The sequence below is a fragment of the Eptesicus fuscus genome, chromosome 16 (genome assembly GCF_027574615.1).
Source record: "Eptesicus fuscus isolate TK198812 chromosome 16, DD_ASM_mEF_20220401, whole genome shotgun sequence".
In the NCBI taxonomy this organism is placed as follows: Eukaryota; Metazoa; Chordata; class Mammalia; order Chiroptera; family Vespertilionidae; genus Eptesicus; species Eptesicus fuscus.
In genome coordinates, this window is record NC_072488.1 from 22,180,368 (window position 1) to 22,190,694 (window position 10,327).

General features: G+C 52.5%; 1 long non-coding RNA gene across 2 annotated transcripts in view; it reads left to right on the forward strand.

Moving 5' to 3' along the window:
• The window catches only part of LOC114230276 (uncharacterized), a 198,577-nt gene that overhangs the window by 53,895 nt on the left and 134,355 nt on the right, over nucleotides 1-10,327 (forward strand). The gene's annotated exons all lie outside the window — the stretch shown is intronic.

Below are 10,327 nucleotides of genomic sequence, written 5' to 3' on the forward strand. Positions count from 1 at the left end.
AATAGAATGTGTTACTTCCAGCCTCTGGCCTCTCTCTGTCCACATGCCCCTCCCCTCTGCTGGCTGGACTGTAATTCTTTATTTACTTGTGCCATCCTCTCCCCCACCCCCACCCCAATACACAAGGAACTTAAGTTGTGTTTATCACTTCGGTCTCCCGACCCCTGGCCAGGGCCTGACACATACTACGTGTTTAATAAATGCCGGTAATGGAGAACTGGAAACTGGGGTTAGACCCATCAGCATAAGAACTTGGGTCCAAACTCTACCACACTACTAAGGGCAAGGCCTGACCCATTGCTCAAGGAGAAAAGGACACTTTGGGTTCCAGGTCCCCACCGTCTTCCTGACATAGACCAATCCCAGTGGCCACACGGTTCTTGGTTCTAATTTTGGGGGAAATTCTGTTGTTTTTATATTCAAAGAGCCACCTTGGTCCCCAAATCCTAATAATACCTCCTCCATCAGTAGAGTACCACATTTCATGTGTTACTCATGAGAAAGCCGAGGCTCTGAGAGGTTAGGGACGCCCCCCAAAAGACAAACAGCGATGTCCTGACAGAGCTTGCCCAAGAGCTCTGGCCTCCTGGCCCCCATCCAGCTCCACAGCACACCTCATTGCCTCTGAAGCTCTCTCAGTTCCCACCCCCACCCCAGTAATGGAACCCAGCTGGGTGGGGTTGGCCACTGAGAGGCTCCAGGCTTGGCTTGGGCCAGCGGCTCATGGAAATTGGGCCATTTTCCTGGGGCGGAAATGAGAAGCAGATGTGGCTCTGGAGCTGGGGTGCAGACTCATGCCGTGTCAGGGGGCTCAGGTTACATGAAGTAACACGTGATCGTGGTTACAAAAACAGCCTGAAACCTCCAAGGCACACATTGTTGGGGGTGGGGGTGTCCAGCCCAGTTGGGGAGCCAGGCCCCACCTCCACCCTTTACCCCTCACCTCCTTGGTAGCCCCTGAGATCCTGAAAGGAGCCGGGTTAGATGGGAGGGGCTGGGGGACAACAGGTCCCTGGCTGCGATGCCTTCTGGCTCCCACTCTGTGTGTGGAGTTTAATTTCTGCTCCTCTGCTCAGAGCTGAGCCCCTGAACCAAGACCCTGTCCTTAGGAGGGTGCCCAGGAAGGGCAAGGCACCCTCTACAGAGGCCACAGCAGGCTCCACTCAGGGCTGGCTGCAGCTTGCGGCCCAGGCAGGCCCCAGACATCTTTTCCAGCCTCACACCACCCCTGAGGTCCCACCACTCTGCTTCAAGCCTTAGGACGAAGGGATTGGCTCTAGTTGCAATGCACACCTTTTCTTGGAAAGCGTCAGGTCTGATACAATATTCAGGCAGCCTCACCTGAGTGGAGATTGGTTTATCAAGTCCTTCCAAACAAACAGCTAGCAGGGCCTGGATTCAAGGAGGCAGGGCGGAGGCAGGACTCTGGAGGAAGTAAGGTCCTGGCCCAGGGGGAGCCCAGGAACAGTTTGGCAATGATAGCATTAATGTGGAGGGTTTTCTGATCTGTTTAGGCCCAAAGAGCAGGGCCTCATTCATTCATTCATTCATTCAATAAATGGTTCTTGTACACCAAGTAGCCAGGACAGTGGGCTAAGCCCTGAGGATCCAGAGGTGACTGAGCATGGATTCAGTCTCTGGGACATCACTGAGCACTGAAGGAGCTCATCAATAGCTCTGATTCATTCGTTCATTCATTCATTCATTCATTCTTGAGTATGTAGCATGTGCCAGCACTATTCTAATCTCAAAGGATCTCTCAGTGTATAAACAGATATTTTTAGAAGAGCAGCCAAACTATAAAAATAAAATAATAGGTTAAATGAGATGTTTAGAAGGTGGTAAGTTCTATGGAAAGAAAGTAAAATGGAGCCAGGGAGGGGGGTCAGGAAGTGGGGGCCAGTTGCAGTGGTCCCAGGGCGGGGAAGGCGGGCTTCTCTGAGAAGATGAGACTGGAGTGAAGACTTGCAGCTGGTGAGGGAGATGAGAATGGGTATCCGGGGACATGCAAAGGCCCAGAGGCGGGAGGGGCCTGGATTTCGAGAGCCACAAGGAGGTCAGTGTGGCTGGGGTAGAGAGGGAGAGGGAGTAGGAGTGGAGCTCCAAAGTCAAGAGGTGCCAGACCAGGAGGATCTCAGAGACCACTGTAGGGTTTTCAGTTTTATGGTACGTGAGATGGGAGGTGCTGGAGGGCTTTGAACAGAGGGACGTGTAGCGACTGGCTTTTCAGAGGACCACTCGAGCTGTTGTGTCCACTGTAGCCTGGAAGGGGGCAAGGCAAGGGCCGGGGGACCCTTCAGGAGACATCTACAACAGTCCGGGCAGGGGCGATGTGCAGCAGCAGGTGGAGGAGGGGAGCAGCGCCTGGGAGAAACCTGAATAAGATGCCATGGAAACTCGGAGAAGGGAATGATGAACTCTGACTAACAACGCTTTCCCAGGGGAGGTGACTCAAGCAGGATCTTAAAATATGAGCAGTTCAGCGGGCACTCCAGAGAGTTAGAACATTCCAACACCACGTGTGACAGGGCCGAAGTGGGAGAGAGCCAGGCTGCTTGGGGAGCAGTGAAGTAGCCGTCACCGCGGGAGCATAAGGGCCAGGAAGGGCAAGGCGGGCCCGGCTGCATCAGGAGGAGCGGCTGTCTTCCAAAGGGTGTGATCCTGAGGGCACTGGGGAGGCTGCAACGGATTTTAAACTGGGGGCTGGGGATCCTGAAGGCCCAGTTTCCATTTAAGGAAAGTCCTGTGGTCTTTCCTGTAAAAGGGGGTGGGAGGGAGGTGGGGGGAAGAGACCCAGATGGGAAGGAGACCCAGATGGGAAGGAGGACCTGACCCAGTGCAGTGGAAGAGAGAGGGGAAGGATGGGAAGGATTCAGGGAGCACAGAGAACCAATGCCTGTGGGGCTGGGAAAAGAGAAGCAGGCCGTTGGAGGCGGAGGAGGAGGCAGTTTGGACGGGTTGAACTGGAGGTGCCTGTGGGGATTCATGTAGGGAAGACCTGGGCCGCTGACGGATGGACTTAAAGGGGACTGAGCATCTCCAGACTTTTGTCTTTAGGAAGATCTGAATAGAGGTATAGCTCCCTCCTCCTTGCCTCCCTCCCAAGGTCTTTGAGAGACAGAGACAGAAAAATAATCGGAGTCCATCCAGCGTGGCTCAACAGTTGAGTGTGGACCAGGAACCAAGAGGTTGCCGGTTCGGGTTCGATTCCCGGTCGGGGCATATGCCCAGGTTGTGGGCTCGATCCCCGGTGGGGGCCTGTGCTGGAGGCAGCCTATTGATGATGTTCCTCTCTCATCCATGTTTCTATCTCTCTAACGTCCTCTCTCTCTCTCTCTCTCTCTCTCTCACACACACACACACAACAAATCAATAAAAACATATTTTAAACAAGAAAAGAAAAATAACCTGAGAGTGAAGAGGAAGGATCCAGGAGGGGATGGTCCCTGGGAGAATGTTGAGAAATCCTAGATGCATGCGTGCCCCCTGAATGGGTCCCAGCTCACCCGTAGGGCGTTTTTGGTGAGTGCCCGGCCACGCAGGGTCTCGGTACTGACCTGGACGTGGGTCTCTGCGTGCAGATGCGAGCTTCGTGCGTGTGCATGTAAAGTGATGTATCTGCTCCTCCCCATGGTTCTTATTCTCGGGCAGCCCTCCCCGGTGAAGGCACATTGCCCGTGAAGTGGAGGGCAGATTCAAAACAAGGCATCAGGTAGGGAATGAAGTGGACGAGATATAGAAAGGCTGCTGCCCCATGGTCGTGGGACCACTAGAGAACGCGAGAGGCAAAAAGGCAGCATTATCCTCCCCCCAGGGGAACCGCAGAGGTGGGTGGTGTGGGAGACCAGGGTCAGGTCTGAGGGAGAATCTCACCGCAAGGGGGTGAGTGGGGCTTGACTCTCAGATCGCAGCTGTGGGACATCTTAAAAACGCCCCCTCTCCCCCCAGCTAAGCAGCGATTCAGAATGGTGCCAATGCAATATGGTGCCGTCTAGGAGGAGATTTGAAATAACCGAGGAGGGGGGTCTGGGAAGCGGCTTCATGGAACCCTGCGTGGACCCGGTGTGGCTGAGGGCAGTCTCGGGACTTGGAAAATGGGGAAGAAGAAAGACTCCGGCCGCCCAGCACAGTGGCCACCGGAGAGGCAGCGGGGGATGGAAGATGACCCCATTCAGAAGTCTTGTTTCCTATAGCCCCAAACAGAGGCTATCCCCGAGAAAGGGATCACCCCAAATTCTCAAGCCCCTCAGTGGAGTCCGCTGTGTTGCTCCCTCCCCACAGCAGGTGGCGCCATCGTGCTGGGATTGGCGATTGAGGCGGCAGGACCGCTCCCTGGGAGGCCACCCAGTCCTGCCTCCCTCTGCCTACCTGCTCCGTTCACTCCTCCTCACCTGCGCGCCTGCCTCATTCCCAGCTCTTGCCCACATCATAAGACCCTCCTCGCTAGAAAACGGGGTTACTAAGAACATTCCTTAGTGGCAGGAGGGGCAGGGGGCAGAGTGTGTTTGAACGAATAAATGACAAAATAAATTGCAACAGCTCTCAGCTTGGTGAGAAACATTCCGCTGATGAACTTGCCTTGTTTAGTCAAGAAGGAAAAACCTGAGGAGGCCCTTGCCCCCGAACTTCTTCCTCTCCTGTCCTTGGGGTGGGCCAGCCCACTCTTGGCAAAGGGCAGTGTCAGCTGGTGCAGGTGGAGTTGGCCCAGGCCATGCACGAAGTTGGGGGTGGGCCCTGGCGGGCTGTGGGGCATGGAAGCAGGGGTGCCTGTGACAGAAGACCAAGGGGAGTCCAGGCAAACTTCCTAGGGTGGGGTCTGAGGGGCAGAAGGGCCTCGGAGGAGAAGAACAGAGGCAAGAGGTGTGTGTCCAGGACCCACAGCCTCCCCTTCACCCCACTGCCATTCCCCCCATCATGGATTCCTCAAGGATAGCTGTCCGGCCTTGAACTTGGGGCTGCCACAGGGAGGAAGGGGCCACGAGGCGGTGGGGACTGCAGTTAGGGCTGGATCAGGTAGGCAGCCATAAAGGTCAGCCAGCAATGTCCCGTCTGCTCCAAAACCCACGAACATACTGTCTGGGCTGGAAGTGGGGGAGGAGGGGAGGATGATAAAGGGTTCTCAGACATCTTGCACAGCTGGCTGGAGGGAGGTATCTGGAATTTTCTGTCTGATAAAGAAGTTGTCTCGAGTTGTTGTTCTGCAAGAGAGGAACGTCTTGCCTGATTTGTGGCTGAGGTTGGCATTGCCAATAAACCTATTACCGTTGCTCCTTGCCCGTGGTGGGGAAAGGGGGGTCATCTATGGCTCCCAACCCCCAAGGTGATCACCGGGCAGCTGAGGCGCACAAGTACAGAATGAGGTAAGAAGCACAGAGGGGCATCAGTGTAGGAGGAACCGGGGGGATGGGATCAGGGTGGTCTCCAGGAGGACTTCTTGGAGGAAGCAGGAGACTCAGGAAGGGTTTCCAAGACTGTGTAAACTGTACAAGCAAAGGTATCAAGAAGGGGCGGGAGTTTGGGGAGACGGGGAGCGATGGGGGACACTGAGGAAGGGCCTGGCACACAGAAGGCACTCAGTGGAGTTTCTAAAGAGGAAGGTGAGGATAGGTAGAGAGAAAGGAGTGGGCTGGGAGCTCTTCTCAGAGGCAGGTCACCCACCCCCCGTTAGCCCTGTGGCACGCAGCTGCAGAAGCACCCCACCTGGGGAGTCCCCCAGCCCCCTCCCTGCTTGCTCACAAATGCGAAGCAGAGGCTTGAAAACAGGCATGTGGCCAAACCCTACCCGCTGGCCTCCTCCTCCAGCTTATCTCCACCCCATTCCTTGCTGAGCCCGCAGCCACTCCCAAGCCCTGCTGGAGAGGGGGAGAAGGGGGAGTGTTTGCCACCCCGGGGTGACTGAACGGCCAGTAACACCCCCTCTCGCACCAACATGGCAGCTTAGTGAGACAGTGGGGCCTTTGTCTGGTCCGAATGCTGCTGGGAGGCCCTTCCAACCCGAGTCTTGGCCTCCCATAGCATCAGGTGGGGCTCACCTGGGCAGGGGGCAGAGAGGACCCTGGCCTTGGATGAGACTCAAGGAAGCCTGAACCCCTCCCCACTGCTCCCTGAGCCCAATGTTAGAAAGTCCCCAGCCCAGAGTGGCTGCACATTCTTTGGAGAACTCCTTCATTCTGACTCTCCAGAAAGACTGGGAGAGGCGGGAGAAACACCTCTGCCCCCAAAAGGAAGGAGATGGAGGACGGAGAGAAGACCCTGGGATGAAGGTGTGAGGTTCCCTGAGGGGGACACAGCTGAATCTTAGATTCAGGGACCTCACCCTGAGCAGCAAGTGCCCACAGACCCCCCCCTCCCAGCCAGAGAGAATGTTTGGGGGTTGATTCATTCTGGGCCAGTGGGAAGAGGGACAAAGACCCCCCCCATGGATGGCCCCATGACCTCTGGTTTCTGGCTCTGGGCGAGTCACTCAGTGCCTTTGCCTGTGCTGTTCCCATAGTCTTGAAACCTTTCCTGAAAGTGATGTGCATATCAAGAGGTGGGAGGTGAAGGAGGAAAGGAGAGAAAGAGCAAAGGAGAAAGAGAGGAAGGGGGTGGCGGGGGGAGGAGAAAGAGAGACTGCTACACTATTCATGGGAACACCAGCTCCTAGTGAGTCTTCTAAAGTATGTAAGTGATCTTGGCTGATCATCCTAAGCAGCCCTGTGAGCCAGGTGCTGTTACCACTCCCATTTGACAAACGAGAAAACAGAGGCCCAAGTCGGTCACCTGTCCAAGTCCCAGAGCTGGGAAACAGCGGAGCAGAGGCAGTCTGATTCCAGACTGACCTATGACCTTTACAACTCTCTTATCTGTTGGGGCCGGGGTGGAGGGGAGGGGTGCAGGAAGGGGAAAGGGCCCCCTCGAGACAGTGGAGAACAGAGAATAGAATAGTCCTGGTCCTGGGCCCCTGGCCTCTGGGTGCCTCTGAGGTGGAGGCAGTGGGAACCCAGCTTCTTCAGATACTGAAGCCAGGGTTCTCCCCAGGGAAGGAGACCGGGTGGGCAGGCCCTTGGGTGTTTCAGGCCTTTGCAGAGGGCGTGGGGGGTTGGAGCAAGCCTCTCAACCCCCCCTCCCCCACCCCTTCCCCTTTGGCTTCACCTGTGAGAAGTCAATATTGATGTTTTATGACTCAGGCTAAGCACACATTTTTTTTTTTCCTCCCATGGAGGGGTTATCTAGTCTGGAAGGTTAATCAGTGACCACTTGGGGGTAAGGAAGCCTCTGAGAAGAAAGCAGCTATTCAATGCAATCCCCTGCGCCCAGCCCCTCTCCTCCCCCATCTCCCCTGCCACAGGGGTGCCCTGCCAGTGGGTGGGGAGGCTTTGGGAATCTGAGGCTGCCGTCCTGGGGGTGGTGTTTGGGGGACTGTTCAGATGCATTCAGGGAGAGCAGTCTTGAAGCCGTTTGCCCTGCATGTGGTGATTTTCACCACAACGGCCGTTTCAGTCAGTTGGCAGGACAGGTGGGTCCTGCGTGGTGCCACCAGGGGCCCCGCCTGGTTAGGCATTGGGGGGAAGGAGCCAGCTCTGTCCCTGGGAAACCGTGCGCAGGGGAAATGAGACTCGTGTCACAGAACTCACCGTGATGACTCAAGACAATGTGCTAGTCCCTAGGCAGGGGCTTTGGAGCCCAACCTGTGGGCCAGCCGTGTCTCTCACCAGCCCTGTCTCTCTCCTCTCCTTCCATGGAGGGTTTTGAGGATCAAATTAGGTTTTGTACTTAGAATGGGGAGAAAATAAAGTGGCTTTAAAATTCAAATGGTTGTGGCCTCTTTCACCTTGGGGTTGACGGCCCTTTTGCTTATTGAAGCATAGTGATGGCCCTTTGGGGATTAGACAGCTCCTGTCGACCTGCAGGGGTCCGGCTGGGATGAAACAAGAGCTGAACTGGCTGCAGGATAAAGGGAGAGAAATTGTGAGGCTGTGAGGGCAGCTCATGTGAGTGTTCGAGGGGCTCAGGAATAGGTGAGAACAGAGAGATCTTGGGCGTCTGGAGACAAGGCTTGAAAAATACCACGTGGGGTGGAGTAGGGACCAACAGAAACACCAGAGAGGAGAGATCCCCTGTGGTGGGGAATGACCAACACATGTTAAAGATGTGATACGTGACCTTGACGTTGAAGTCGGTTTCCTCCCTATAATCACCCTCCATTATGCCTGAACTTGATTAAACACCTGCATGTGAGCCTTGCGTTCTTGGTGCGTTGGGAGGGAGGGAGGAGGAGGCTGGCATTCGCTTAGCAAGAGCCAGTTCTGAGAGGGGAAGGCAGCCACGGGGCTGAGGGTCATGATGGGGAGCAAAGGTACCTCAGGGAGTTGGGAGAAACAAACTGTTCGCTGCTCGCTGCTGAAAGCCCTCAGGAGTATTGGGCATGGGAGGTCATTCCACAAGGCTGGAGAACCTGAAGACATGCAGGCTAGAAACACCTGGGTTACATTTGTGCAGGTGCCTTTTAAACACAAGCCATGCTACAAATGCCCACTAGGATGGGATTGGCTATTGTCTGGGAGAATTGAGGTTGAACATGTATAGTCACCGACCCAGTGACACTTGGCTGCACCTACTGATGCTGAAGATGGTAAGACAGAACCCCTGCCCCTCAAAAAGTTCTCTCAAGTAGAAACAGGCAGTGGCAGAGGTGACTAATTACCTCCCTCCATCGCTTTCTCCCTTTCCCTCACTTTGCGATAGAACAGCCCGGAATAAAGACTGCATTTTATGGTCTCACTCACACACACACACACACACACACACACACACACACACACATATTCTAGGTGTACCGGTTAATAATGCGGATTTTTTTCAATAGGTGGAGTTACACATATGTTGATATATATGCGATTTGATATGTATGCTATTTTGTTATATTGACAACAAGCTTCAAAACTTCATATGTCAAATTTTCTGACATCATATGGTGTTAACATCATAGATATTTTTACACTTAAAAATGTCGAATTTCATGCCAAAAAAAGAGCATTTGGGGGAAGTTTTAATTCATTACTTTATTTTGAAGAAAAGTGCTGCTGAAAGTTATCATATACTTTGGGAAGCTTATGGTGAACATGCTCCATCTCAAGATACTTGTGAACGCTGGTTTAAACCCTTTAAAAGTGATGATTTCGATGTGAAAGACAAAGAATGTCCAGGTCAACCAAAAAAGTTTGAAGACCAACAATTACAAGCATTATTGGATGAAGATGCGTGTCAAACTCAAAAACAACTTGCAGAAAAATTAAACGTTGCTCAGCAAACAATTTCCGATTGTTTACAAGCAATGGGAAAGATTTTAAAGGAAGGAAAATCGGTGCCACATCAGCTGAACGAAAGACAAACGGAAAACCGAAAAGTCATCAGTAAAATGTTGCTTCAATGGCACGAAAGAAAGTCTTTTTTGCATCCAATTGTGACTGGTGATGAAAAATGGAATTATTTTGAGAATCCCAAATGCACAAAATCATGGGTTGATCCAGGTCAACCATCAACATCGACTGCAAGGCCAAATTGCTTCGGAAAGAAGACAATGCTCTGCGTTTGGTGGGATCAGGAAGGTGTGGTGTATTATGAGCCTCTAAAACCAGGTGAAACTGTTAATACTGATCCCTACTGACAACAAATAATCAATTTGAACCACTCTTTGATCGTAAAAACCGATAGAATGGGCCAGAAACACGGCAAAGTAATTTTGCTTCATGATGACACAACATCTCACACTTCAAAACCAGTTAAAGACACATTAAAAGATCTTGCCTGGGAAGTATTAACCCACCCGCTGTATTCACCAGCCTTTGCTCCTTCAGGTTAGGTTCCGATCGATGGCACATGCACTTTCTGAGCGGCACTTCAAAACGTACAAAGAAGTGGAAAATTGGGTCTCTAAATGGTCTGCCTCAAAACAAGAAAAGTTCTATTGGGACAGTATCCACAAATTACCTGAAAGATGGGGAAATGTGTAGCTAGCGATGGACATTACTTTGAATAAAGCATTTTGGATGTTTCTCTTGAAATAATCGTGTTTTCTTTGATTACAAAATCCTCATTATTAACCGGTAAATGTTCAATCCCCATTATTAACCGGTAAATGGCCAATCCGCATTACTAACCGGTTAAAAATGCAGATACCGGTTAAAAATTCGGATACTGGTTAATAATGCAGATACCAGTTAGTAATACGGATTGACCATTTACCGGTTAATAATGAGGATTTTGTAATAAAAGAAAACATGATAATTTCAAGAGAAACATCAAAAGTGCTTTATTCAAAGTAATGTCCATCGCTAGCTGCACA